The 13,578-nt window shown below is 45.7% G+C and overlaps 1 protein-coding gene across 1 annotated transcript in view; it reads left to right on the forward strand.

Moving 5' to 3' along the window:
* LOC119658572 (ras-like protein family member 10B) overlaps positions 1 to 13,578 on the forward strand; it is a 161,338-nt gene that overhangs the window by 130,175 nt on the left and 17,585 nt on the right. The gene's annotated exons all lie outside the window — the stretch shown is intronic.

The following is a 13,578-nucleotide window of genomic DNA, read 5'->3' on the forward strand; positions in this document are numbered from 1 at the left end:
TACTAGCATTAGCTTTCCACGAATTGAATTGCATTTTCGGTGAAGACAGTACCCAATTTGATAGCAACAACGGTGGCTTTGCGGAATTTTCGCTGCCGGTCTGAAAATTCCTGGAAAACAACAACTAGGACCAATCTGTTATAGATTACTCGTTTGAACATTTTCCACTATAGTATCCAGAAGTCATATAGATCTGTGGGAGGATGGCTCACCTGGAAGCCTACTAGCCTTAAGTACCAGAGTTTGCCCCAGATGCGGAAAACATCCCCTTGGACATGCAAGCTTTGGACGATTCCGCGAACATCACCACTGTGGATTTTACGACTGAAAAAAATGCCTCTGATTTGCCCCATCGCGATTCTATATGTTTCCTCCCACGGAACTTAGATCCGTCTCTGAACAGAGCTTTTTAAAACAATCTCGTTTACTTCGCTAGACAGCTTGAAATATTTGCGGGCCTTATTAGAGTCATGCTCTTGTTACTCCTGATCAATCCTAACTCAGTTCAAGTGATCGGTGTACGGTTCTAGTGGCCTTTTTCAGAATTATACCACCGTTGCTGTTATCTCCTGTACAGCTCGTTCTTCAGTAGAGACAGCGTGCCTCATTCGCTAAAAAATCCAGGGAAATCATCCTCGCGATGACACACACTGCCTTACCAGATACCATTCTATATGCAGTGTACAACCTCAGCACGATTCCCCAGTATACCAAACTTACTCTTCCTTGATTCACTGTGGTCCCGTCTAGAGAGGCCCACGTATGTTTGTGGACCGCTTTCCGCGCAAACCAGGTACTTCCAACAACCATTTCGTGTGACCCTGCTAATTGAATAGTCCGCATTCTGTTATCATTTGTTTTTTCGTGTAAGCTATGGGAGCTAACGTATCGCCTGAATACGGGCTTCTTCCCTACTTGGCTGTTAATATCTGGGACAGCTTTCGAGGGTTCGTTCTACTGCCTCGTCCTTCTGTGACAACAGATTCCTTCAGCCCGTCGTACCACAGTTGACTGAGTTAAAAGCATTCCTGACATCCAGCGTTACCGCTGAGTAGCACTTATCAACGGTCAATGCCTCCCGGGCCAGGTCAATGTCCGTTGCAATGGCGTCGACCGTGGACCACGCTCTGCGAAACCCATATTGACGCTCCAATAGACTACCCGCTAGCTCGGCGAACTGAAGCAGCCTCTTGTACATAACCCTCTCCAATATTTTCCCCATAGTGTCTAAAAGATAGATAGGGCGATATAAGGACGGTTCGCTGGCTACGGCAGCAGCACCAACTTCTGCCTTTTTACTGGGCAGGAAACATTCTTTCGACCATGCATTCAAATGTACTCATAAAGCATGTGGTGTTTGGAATCCTGTCCTATCCCCATTTTTTTTCCAGCGGCGTTCCCTTTGCATCGTGACTTTCTTCTAAAGCCTCCGGAAATGTCTCTTCGTCAAAAGCTCTACTTTCCACTTCTGTTGCTCATTCGACCACCGACTTCTCCATTCTTAATATGGAGAGAGATGGCCTGATGGTCACTGTGGGTGTAATGTTCACACATTCGCCAGACTATCCCTTTCGCCAACGAGGTACTGGGCAACTGCCGCCACCTGCAACGAGCCGTCCACTCCCTTGTTCCCTTTGCATCGTGGATCTCAACTGTAGTCTTTGATAAGATGACCTTCATCCCCGCATTTCCTGTACTTTCTTGGCGTATCATGCTCACTAATACACGCTGTTACAAAGTGACAGAAATCCAGACATTTGAAGCATCTCTTGAGAGATACTTGCTCGGCACACGACCCAACCTATTGTTACCTTGCCCGCGGTAATCAGTTTAATCCCTGATTCAATCAGCCAGCTAATAATGGCGGTCTGTGTACCTCCATACGCCTTTTTCATTCTCTTTATCGCGCTTTCTTCTATTCCGATAACGTTGAATTGGCCCCTAAGTGCAGCACAGATATTCTTTCGTGATGTGACCTCACCTAGGCCTTTTCACTCGATTTTTATCTATCACTTTCAAGCTTTTACCTCACCCTGCCCACCTAGCACCTTTTCCACCGGGCCGCGAAAGGTATCCACTGCCTTCCCGCTGGATTTGTTTAGCTCCAGCATAACATCCCTCTTCTACTTCCGCCTAATACAACTCGCACTACCCCCCGTCTCCTGCGTGACTTTGTCACATGACGCTTGGGCGTTTTTCTCTTCCACTACCCTAATATAGGAAAACTTAATGTCGCGTATCAGAGCCCTGATATTTTTTTCGATATTCTGCCTCTTCTTGATGAACATACAGAGTTCATTTATGCGTTCCCCTGGTGAAACAAGCTCTATTGGAGATGCAGTTTTCCACGCTCGTATTTTATAGCATCGGTAATTATCCAAGTTTTTTTGAGTCCCGCAACGAACCTGGACTGTCTAGGGTCAATGTTGCTCTCGGTGGTGACCTCCCAATTATGAGCTTTTGGGAGAAAGATCCGGGGTATGCCACATTTCCACTCAACTAGGCCAAATTTCCCACTGCTGAGGCACTGCGTTCGCTGGATATCGACGGCCGGAAGTCAGGTTGCCTACTCCCAAAAACCGCTGGTATTGGCTTTATAAATATTTTTATTTTTTCCCCCGCATACAATTGTTTCGGAGACTACGTGCCTCCTTCCTCAGTACTAGTACCTAATTGAATTCGAGACCTAATTGAAACAAATTTCGTGATAGTAAGTTCAGCCGTTTCGAAATAAATCGGGTGTGACTGATAAGCAGACGGCCAAACGGACAAACAAATACTTAATTGGCGTTAATAAGGTTTCGCTTTATCCAAAACTACAAGGTGGTCTTCTACCGTCAAGTATAAATCTCAAGCCCATTTTTGGGAATTCAACAAATGATTCTGCTATATGTTTAAAGACGTCTACGTTCGAGAAAACGCGTTTGAAAATGGAGTCTGATATAAAACATCATCATCATCATCAACGGTGCAACAACCGGTATTGGGTCTAGGCCTGCCTTAATAAGGAACTCCAGACATCCCGGTTTTGCGCCGAGGTCCACCAATTCGATATCCCTAAAAGCCGTCTGGCGTCCTGGCTTACGCCATCGCTCCATCTTAGGAAGGGGCTGCTTCGTCTTCTTTTCCTACCATAGATATTGCCCTTGTAGATTTTATGGGTTGGATCATCCTCATCCATACGGATTAAGTGACCCGCCCACCGTAACCTATTGAGCCGGATTTTATCCACAACCGGACGGTCATGATATCGCTCATAGATTTCGTCATTGTGTAGACTACGGAATCGTCCATCCTCATGTAGGGGGCCAAAACTTCTTCGGAGGATTCTTCTCTCGAATGCGGCCAAGAGTTCGCAATTCTTCTTGCTAAGAACCCAAGTCTCCGAGGAATACATGAGGACTGGCAAGATCATTGTCTTGTACAATACGAACTTTGACCCTATGGTGAGACGTTTCGAACAGATCAGTCTTTGTAAGCTGAAATAGGCTCTGTCGGCTGACAACAACCGTGGGCGGATTTCATCATCGTAGCTGTTATCGGTTGTGATTTTCGACCCTAGATAGGAGAAATTGTCAACGGTCTCAAAATTGTAATCTCCTATCCTTATTCTTCTTCGTGTTTGATCAGTGCGGTTTGATGTTGCTGGTTGATTCGTTTTCGGTGCTGACGTTGCCACCATATATTTTGTCTTGCCTTCATTGATGTGCAGCCCAAGATCTCGCCCCGATTGCCGCGTGCTCGATCTGAATGAAGGTAGTTTGTACGTCTCGGTTGGTTCTTCCCATGATGTCGATATCGCCAGCATAGGCCAGTTGTTGGGTGGACTTAAAGAGGATCGTACCTTTTGCATTTACTTCAGCATCACGGATCACTTTCTCGAGGGCCAGGTTAAAGAGGACGCATGATAGGGCATCCACTTGTCGTAGACCGTTATTGTTGTCGAATGGTCTTGAGAGTGATCTTGCTGCTTTTATCTGGCCTCGCACATTGGTCAAGGTCAGCCTAGTCAGTCTTATCAATTTCGTCGGGATAGTGAATTCTCTAATGGCCGTTTACAGTTTTACCTTGGCTATGCTATCATAGGTGGCTTTAAAGTCGATGAATTGGATGAATTGGTGGAACTGATGTCCATATTCCAACAGTTTTTCCAACGCTTGCCGCACAGAGAAAATCTGATCTGATGCTGATTTGCCTGGAGTGAGGCCTCTTTGGTATAGGCCAACGATGTTCTGGGCATATGGGGCTATCCGGCCTAGTAAGATAGCGGAGAATATCTTATAGATGGTACTCAGCAACGTGATACATCTGTAATTGCTGCACTGTGTGATATCTCCCTTTTAATTTATGAGGTAGACAATGCCCCTTTGATTCGCTGTCCCATACCTTGAGCATAAGGAGATGGATCACTTAGTGTAATTGGTCGCCTCCATATTTAACCGATGAATTGCATGGACTGTTTCTGCTAAACTTGGTGGTGGCAGTATTTGTCTGTCGTCTTCAGCTGGCGGGACCTCCAACTCGCCGATGTTCAGGTTGTTCAGTAGCTCATCAAAGTACTCAACCTATCGCTCCAATATGCCCATTCTGTCTGCGGCGCCAAGTTTCGGTGATATAGTCTGAATAATTATTTTATTGTCGGCCTTGTCTAAGGAAATAACTTATCTAGGTTTTAAATTGTAAGCATCGATTACTGGGGATTACCCATTGAATTAAGGCTCCATCTAAAATAATGTTTGGCCTTCTCAAATTGAAGATTTAAGCCTTTTATCCGATTTATGTCTTTAATTGTTAGGTAAGCCAGTTCAATTACCATCAGTGATCAATTAATACAAATACCAGTGACTTTCATTTGCAAAAACCGTTCCAAACAGCTATCAATTGGCACTACGGAGTAACTATGTATCATCAATCCGTTTTCGTCCCCTACGATTTTGCAAATTCTTCTTCTATCAGGAGGCGGCCATTTGGAAACTTGAAGCCATCCGTCAGCCGGGCAACAAGAAGGAAGTTCTTATGCCTGGCCCTGAACTCCAACTCTCGTCCTGTCAGTGTCAATCGGTATTCAATGTGCTTTCTCCTAATTGAAATGAATGGCAGATATTTCATCGACATCGAGGTGGGTGGTAATTATAATTCCTGCCCCCACCCTAATATAAGTCAAATCACTGCTCTGCTCGATGCCAGATAGAGATCTGATTGATATTAATTTGTATCTGACCTTAATTTGATGTAGATGTAAATAAATTTACGACTACTAATTTGATATGGAACGACGGATGGGTAATTTGATTAATTACTCTCTGAGCAAAGATTCAATAATGATTACGACGGATATCACTAGGAGAGTATTGGATGTTGTTACCGAAAAAGATTTATTTTTTTTTTTGGTTAGGAAGTCAAACGAATCACGTGTAAGTCGGATATTCGAGACATCGAAAACATCCAACTCTGTCCATAGTGAAATGCGTGAAAGTTACGTTTCATTCAGACGAGGATATCCTCATTTCTTTTTTGGATCATTGACACGTGCCTGGTACACTAACTCGAATTTAGATACTAATTAGTAGATAGGTTTTAAAATAAGAATTCACTTCGATAATTAATTAGCATCGATTGCATGCATATTGGGTACACCAGTGCTAGTGGTTTTCTTCTAGGCATGAATCCGAAAGGGGTGGCTTTTCGGTACAAGCTCGTTAACAGGAACACACTGGCCAACAATTATTCAAATAAAGTGTATTTGATCATTTTAGTTAGTACGTAGACGAAATTCCACGTTGAGCGTCCTATATACCAATGGACTCAATGGATAGCATTTTGGATAACGAGATGGGCACGAAAACCTTTCATCTACAGCTAGAATTGCTGAAGTGCTTACAAAGTGATATCCTAAAATTTCTGCCGGAGACTTAATGGCATAGTATATTACGGCAGGTGAATTATCCTCATAAAAGGGTCATAATAACTCCAACGAAATGCGGTACACAACTCGATGGTTATTAAGGAGGAGGAATGGATAGCTTCAGTCTGAATGGCTGTACGCCACCGCAGCATCTCAGGGGGTAGGTGAGGAAAGTGCAGGAACTTTGCAGTCTTGCAGATTGCTCACTAAGGGCTATCTCAACACCTGGCAGCTAGGGATAAAATGCACCACCAAAAATGAGAAGAAGGAGAAATTTAAGGTCCGGTACGGATAACCGGCGTGAGTCGTCTGATTTGGTGACTGGGTCGGGCTCTCGTAATGGACAGCACGGCATGGAAACCACTAGTCGTGTGGCGGTTCGACGTCTAGGCGCCACGACGACCAGGAGCACAGCTCAGCCTGCTGCAGCTGTTTCGCCACAATCTGTGGCGACCACTTCAGCAGGTTCGCGTAGGAAGCGGATGAAATGGACTGAAGAAATGAACCTCATCATCATCCGCTCCTACTACGAAATAACGGCGGGACCAGGTACAACATCTTACCGCCCCTTGTTGCACCAGAGATTCGTCGAGCGTTTCCCACAATTCGCGCACGTGACTGTGCAGCGAGTCGCAGACCAGTACCGCTTCATTACTCGCAGCGACACAATCCCGGCCACCATCAGGGAACGTGTTCGACTTGAGGTCATCGGGGCAACTGGTGACCGAGAGTCGATGGGGACAGAGGCGGCGGCATCAACAGCACCACGCCGCACTGCAGGCAACAGGTTCAGTACTCTCCGAAGCACTCTTCTCCACCGTCCAGCTGAGGTTTCCGCTGAGGTTCGGGATGAATTCCAAAGAACGTGTATAGAATTCTCGGATATGGATCCTTTGCATAGACCAGGCATTCCCAAGCCCTATGCATCTCCAGCAACTCCGGGAATTCTATCTCAAATCAATGATGAGATTGCATCTCGACTGTGTGCTGATATGTCGCTGCTGCAACTACAATCACTTGTGTATTGTGGTGCAGTTGCGGCTATCAGATTGCACGGTCAGAAGATTCGCTTTCGTATTATTGGTTTGAGTGACAAAAGAGATCCACCATGGAAAATTCGTCTGGAACGTCGGCGGGACTCACTAAGGCAGGACATTGCTGGACTGATTCAGATCAACACTGGCAGTGCCAGCCGACGGATGAGAAACAAAGTGCAGAGGGTTTACCGGAACTATACCATCCCCTGTGAGACACCCGTTGTTGAAATTCTGGACACACTAAAACAGAAACTTTCTGTCATATGCAGTCGGTTACGACGGTATGGCGAGAGTTATTCCAGACATGTCCAGAATGCAACATACGCGAGGAACCAGCGGAGCTTTTTCAGATCTCTCAACTAATCCCAACAGAGCGCTCAGACAATACAGTTCCCGGTGACGGAAGCGAAAGAGTATTGGGGTGGACTTTGGAGGTTACCTGCCCAGCATGCTGGGCATGCTGAGTGGATCACCGCCGAAGGCACCCGCCGTACCAATACACCTGGCATGAATTTTGCGCATGTTACCGAAGAGGAAGTTCGACGAGCCATAAACATCTCGAAGAACTGGAGAGGCCCAGGTCTGGATCGGGTGCAGAATTTCTGGTATAAGAAATTTATCAGCGTACACAGTCGATTGGTACGCAGTATAAATGAGGTCATGAGTCGGCCGGAGGAATTTCCACGTTTCCTCAGTGTGGGGATTACCTACCTTATCCCTAAGAAGGACACGGTGCAGGACACCACAGACGCAAGACCGATCACTTGCTTACCAACCCTCCACAAATTCATCATGTCCATTATTAGTGGAAGGATCAATGCGCACCTCGAGACCAACAACATTCTGTCCGAGGAGCCGTCAAGGGGTCAAGTTGGGTCAAGGGGTTGCAAAGAGCAACTCATTATCGACTCGATAGTTGTAGGACAAGCAACTAGAGGCCAAAGAAACCTCTTTAGTTGCTATATCGATTATGCCAAGGCTTTTGGTAGCGTTCCGCATACCTGGCTAATCGACATCCTACATCTGTATCGCATTAATCCGAAACTAATAAAGTTTTTGGCGACAGTCATGAAAGGGTGGCATACCACCTTATCGGTGCGTACATCTGAGGGTGCTAATACCACAGAGCCCATCCGTATACGGAGGAGCATCTTCCAGGGGGATTCGTTGAGTCCTCTTTGGTTTTGTATGGCACTGAACCCCCTTTCATGGCTACTGAATGATGCTAGAGGGCATGGTTTTGCAATAAAATATGGCCTACGTGTTAAGTGCGAACTGACACACTTGATGTACCTAGATGACATCAAGCTGTATGCTGGTACTGACAACCATCTTAGAAGTCTGTTGCGAATTATCGACATGTTCAGATGGAGTTTGGATTAGACAAATGTCGAATCCAAGCCATCCGCAAAGCTCATCACGAGCCGCATACCGGACATAGTATTGGTGACCTCCACATCGAAGCTATGACCGAGATAGACTTCTACAAGTACCTAGGAATTCTGCAAGGAACCCATGCTCGAGTTGGTGATTTGAAGGACGCTCTGCTGTCTGAATTCCTGCGACGTGTAAAGCTGGTGCTGAAATCGCATCTCTCGGGGAAGAATAAAATAAGCGCGTTGAATGTATTCGCTGTCCCTTCACTGGCTTATGCATTCGGAATATTGCCGTGGACGAAGACCGATCTGGAAAACTTCCAGCGGCGGATACGGACAACTATGTCCAAATTCCGAATGCATCATCCAAAGTCTGCCGTGGAGCGGATGAACCTGCCTCATGACATCGGAGGTAGGGGCGTGGTTGACGTGGCGGCACAACATCATCGCCAAATCGACTCGCTGCGCGCTTATTTTTACAGCAAAGAGCAGGCGAGTCCCTTGCATGCGGCTGTCTGTAAGGCAGACTGTGGACTGACTCCACTTAACTTGAAGGATCGATCTTTCAATCCTCTGAGTGGGGTGAAGTTGGACCAAGAACGGATCGATGAATGGAAGTCGAAGGCAATGCACGGTAACCACGTGAATTGTCTTTGGCAGTCATTTGTCGATTTGCATCTGTCGAACAGATGGCTGTGTGCTGGGGAGCTCTTTGCTGAGACGGAGGGGTTCATGTGTGCCATTCAGGATGGCGTGGTCGCCACCCGAGCTTATAAAAAGCTCATCATGAAAGAACGGGTGGAGAACGAACAGTGCAGAATGTGTGGTTCGGCGTTAGAGACGTTGGACCATCTCATTTCTGGCTGTACTGTTATGGCACCGGTGCAATACGTATGTAAGGTTATCCATCAAAACCTTGCATATAAGCATGGGCTGATCACGGGAACATGTCCGGTTTACCGATATGAGCCGCAAGCAGTACTTGATAGTTCTGCTTACAGCATGTATTGGGACCGGCAAGTTCTGACTGATCGCCACACTCTACACAACAAGCCTGACGTACTGTTAGTTGACAAGACGGGTTGCTCCGCGTATATTATTGATGTTGCTATCCCCCATAATAGCAACATTGAACGGAAATACGTGAAGAAGAAGGTGAACTATGAGCCATTGGCTCGGGAAATCAAAGAAATTTGGCGTTTCGAGCGGGTGGTTGTAGTTCCCATAATATTGTCAGCTACAGGTATTGTACTTAAATCACTCACGGCTTCCCTTGATGTCCTGGGACTTTCGCACAGTCTGGTCAAACCATGCAGAAGTACACCATTCTGCATACGTGCTCGATGTTGCGGGGAGTACTTGACGGATTCTCCCACTGACCTACCATCGGCCACCACCACCAGCGCCCCTTTAGTTTTTAAGTAGGTAGGATCGTCCGAGCCTAAATGCTTGGCACTTAGTGCTAGTATTAGGTAAAATCCGGCATCTGCCGAGATTGTGACAACTCGGGAAATAATCGTTGGCGCAACAATCCATGTTGGATCAGGGCGTTGAAGTTTGTTAGAGCACTTCATTCAAGACCATAACGGTGCACTACAGGATAGCCCGTAGGAGGCAATATGGTCAGCATTGCGCTCGCCCGAGATTATTACCCTGATTTGACTCAGGTACTCATTCACAGCTGAGTCGACAGGTGTCCGACGTCAAATCACGATACAAATTCCACTGCCACCAGTGAGATTTGAACCGCGACCTGTCGCACGACAGCCTTGCGCTTTAACCACTCAGCTATCCGGACACTTAATAGCAACAATACCGCGATGATTTGAGATACCATGAAGCTTGTTTCAACGGATTGACTTTCAACGGAGACACTCTGCAGACATTAGGCGTATCAGGCGAAGTTTTTAAAAATTATTCGCTTTATTATATATTTCAATTACAAACTATTTTATTTTTCTACACACTCTCCTGCTAAGGAAATGCATTTTCCCACAGCTTTCGAATCTCGTCGTCATAATAACTTCTTTGGTCGTTTTTGAAACCACTGCCGCGCGAGTGACTCTACCGCTGCATCGTCGTCAAATGGTTTTCCTCCAAGTGCTTCTTTTAGTGGGCCAAAAAGATAGAAATCACATGGAGAAAGGTCCGGACTGCAGGGAGAATGTCGTAAAGTTTCCCAGCCAAAGGAGTCCAAAGTCCAGGAGATTTTAATAAGGTTTTGTCTCGGTTCAATGTCTGTCTGTCTGTCCGTCTGTCTTTTCTTTTTTTTTTTGAGGAGGTGGAAATTTTCAAAAGACTCTGGCTTGGGCACGCCAGAGTGTGGGATTTTTGCCCACTAAAACCACCCCCGACTCCCCCCTACCCCGTGGAACCACCTTTAGGTATTACATCACGGGGCGGAGTTAGCTTACTTTAGCTAGGTCTCCTTTCGTCTACCCGCGGGGTTCGTAACCACGTCTTCCTCACTTCTTCTGCTTTTCACAATTTATCCTGGATTACAGCGATCATGAAATTGATCGCATCCCAGTCCTCCTGACAGGCTACCATTCTCCGGCCAAAATTTTCCAGTGATATCACTTCACCTAGAGTTTCTTCTAGGTTCCTCCTTTCTTCCACGAAGGACACTGGAAGAAAACGTCCGCTGGGTCCTCTGGGACCCCGCAGGTTGGACAATTAGGCGAAGTTTCCAATTTAAACCTGTACAGGTATTGACAGTACCTTCCATGGCCGGTGAGAAACTGGGTGAGATTATAATTGATCTCCCCATGCTTTCTCTCCAGCCACTCCCCAATAGAAGGGAGTGACTGTCCGTCTGTCTGTTTGTCTGTCACAGGGCACTTTTCTCAGAAACGGCTATACCGATTTACACGAAATTTGGTGAGAAGGTGGGACCTGCGGACCCGCAGACCCGCAGACATGCAGTGAGTGATATCCTTATCCTTGAGATTAAGTGGGGGTCCCCATACATGTAAAAGGGGGGTGTAAAATTGTTTTTCACCGAATATAGTCATGTGGGGTATCAAATGAAAGGTCATGATTAGTACTTTTCGAAGCCGGCCTTACTTTTGAGATTTGTTAAAAAGGCAGGGAGTGGAAGGGGTGCAAATTGGTGATTTCTTTAACGGAAAAATCTCGAAAGGCTGCCTCTATATGGTGCCCAGGCCTCAAAATACTCTTCATGTCGATACCTGTTCAAATTAAGTTAATAATAGTATATTACCATATTTTTGGGAAAATTGAGTAAAACCCCCCTTGAGTTTATCTCAGAGTTATAAAAGTTGGTATTAGTATAAAATATAATATGAAGCATATTATCCCCAAGTTTGATCAAAATCATACTATTAGTAACAAAGTTACAGTAGCCCCAATTTGTCTTTACTGTGTAAATTTACAGCCCAAAGTACTAAATCTGACATGCTAAATGTATATTCTTAACGGGCTATGTACAACTGGGATAGTTCTACACTCAAATATACTCACACAAGAAGCAAACAAAACCTTTCATACCTGAAGCGCCTAGCTTCCGGTTTCCCGACTTGTTGTTTCATTGCGGTGGCTACGTTGTCATGAAACAGAATCACGTTTCTGGCGGATTTTGCCTTCTTTTTCGTCGAAAGCCCAATTTCGTGGCATCCTACTGTGCATTAATAGTGCGTCGATCATGAAAAAAATCGACGTGAATAAAAACTTTTCAATCAAAAAAACAGTTGCCATTACCTTACCGTGATTCGACCCGGTCGTGCAATGGTGCAGCCAAGTTTTGTCGCAGGTGACGATTCTATGCAAAAATACGTTTTCCTCTTACTGGAATCGTCCAAATAGCCGCTGAGGAACTTCCAATCGATGCCGCTTTCCATCTTCTGAAAGAGGACATGGCACTCATCTAGCGGAGACTTTTCGAAATTCTAAACCTACGTTGACTTCCTCAATGAGCATATTCGTCGATTACGCTCCATGAACTTGCAGATCGCTTCGATGTTTTCTGCGGTAACACTCGTCCTTGGGCACCGATCGTAACTCAGATTCTCGACTTCTTCACGCCCTCCTGAGAATCCCTTATGCCACGCAAATAATCGGGTCTTTAAAACGATATTTGCTCCTAACTATCCGAGCAATAGTTTCAAAATTACGGTCGGATTCACTCCCTCCCTACCCAAAAACTTAATAATGATTTTTTCTCTATGGTCACTTGCATTTCCCACTCATAGTGTCTTTCGATACTAAGGGGTTCGACAGAATTATGGTCGATCCCCTTCCTTTTAATAAAGGTACGGACTACCTGCACAACAATCCCTTCTAGGTATAAGATATAAGGGGTCCCTAAAAAAATCAGTCCCTTTTATATTTGATACACCCTTTTATTTGTTTTATCGGATAGCCGGCTCTGTTTTTATCAAGTCAGTTTAACCATTGTCGTCATAAAGCTTCGTGAAAAAGTAGATGTCTGGAAATAGGACACCGGCAAATATTATCAAGTATTCATTCAGCCTCTTGCAGCTGTCTCTCTACTACACCACCACTCACGGTCCAAGCATTAAAGTCACCAGCAATCACTTTTAGACTACGACCCTTTTTTTTTTTTTGTTTTTGAGGAGGTGGAAAGTTTCAAAAGACACTGGTCTGGACACACCAGCGTGTGGGATTTTTACCCACTAAAACCACCCCCGACTCCCTCCCTGCCCCGCGGAACCACCATAAGGTATTACATCACGGGGCGGAGTCAGCTCACTCTAGCTTAATCCCATTTCTTCTATACGCGGCGCACGTGACCGCGTTTTTCTCCTTTCTTCTGCCTTTCGCAATTTATCTTGGATTGATGCGATCATGGAGTTGACCGCATCCCAATTCTCTTGATGTGCTAGCATTTTCGGCACCAGATTTTCTGGTACCAGCACCTCTCCTAGAGTCTCCTCTAGGTTCCTCCTTTCTTCCACAAATCTCGGACAGTGGAAGAATACATGCTCTGGGTCCTCTGGGACTCCATCGCAATTTGGACAGTCGGGTGAGGTCTCCAATTTAAACCTGTGAAGGTATTGGAGATATCCTCCGTGTCCAGTGAGAAACTGGGTGAGATTATAATTAATCTCACCGTGTCGTCTCTCCAACCACTCCTTGATGGCAGGAATGAGCCTGTGCGTCCACCGACCCTTTCCCGAGCGTTCCCACCGCTCTTGCCATCTATTTATGGATCTCTCCCTCTCAGCCTTCTTCGTCTGCAATAAGGGAGAGATTGGCTTTGCATGGTATATATTCGCCA

Source organism: Hermetia illucens, chromosome 6 (genome assembly GCF_905115235.1).
Source record: "Hermetia illucens chromosome 6, iHerIll2.2.curated.20191125, whole genome shotgun sequence".
In the NCBI taxonomy this organism is placed as follows: domain Eukaryota; kingdom Metazoa; phylum Arthropoda; class Insecta; order Diptera; family Stratiomyidae; genus Hermetia; species Hermetia illucens.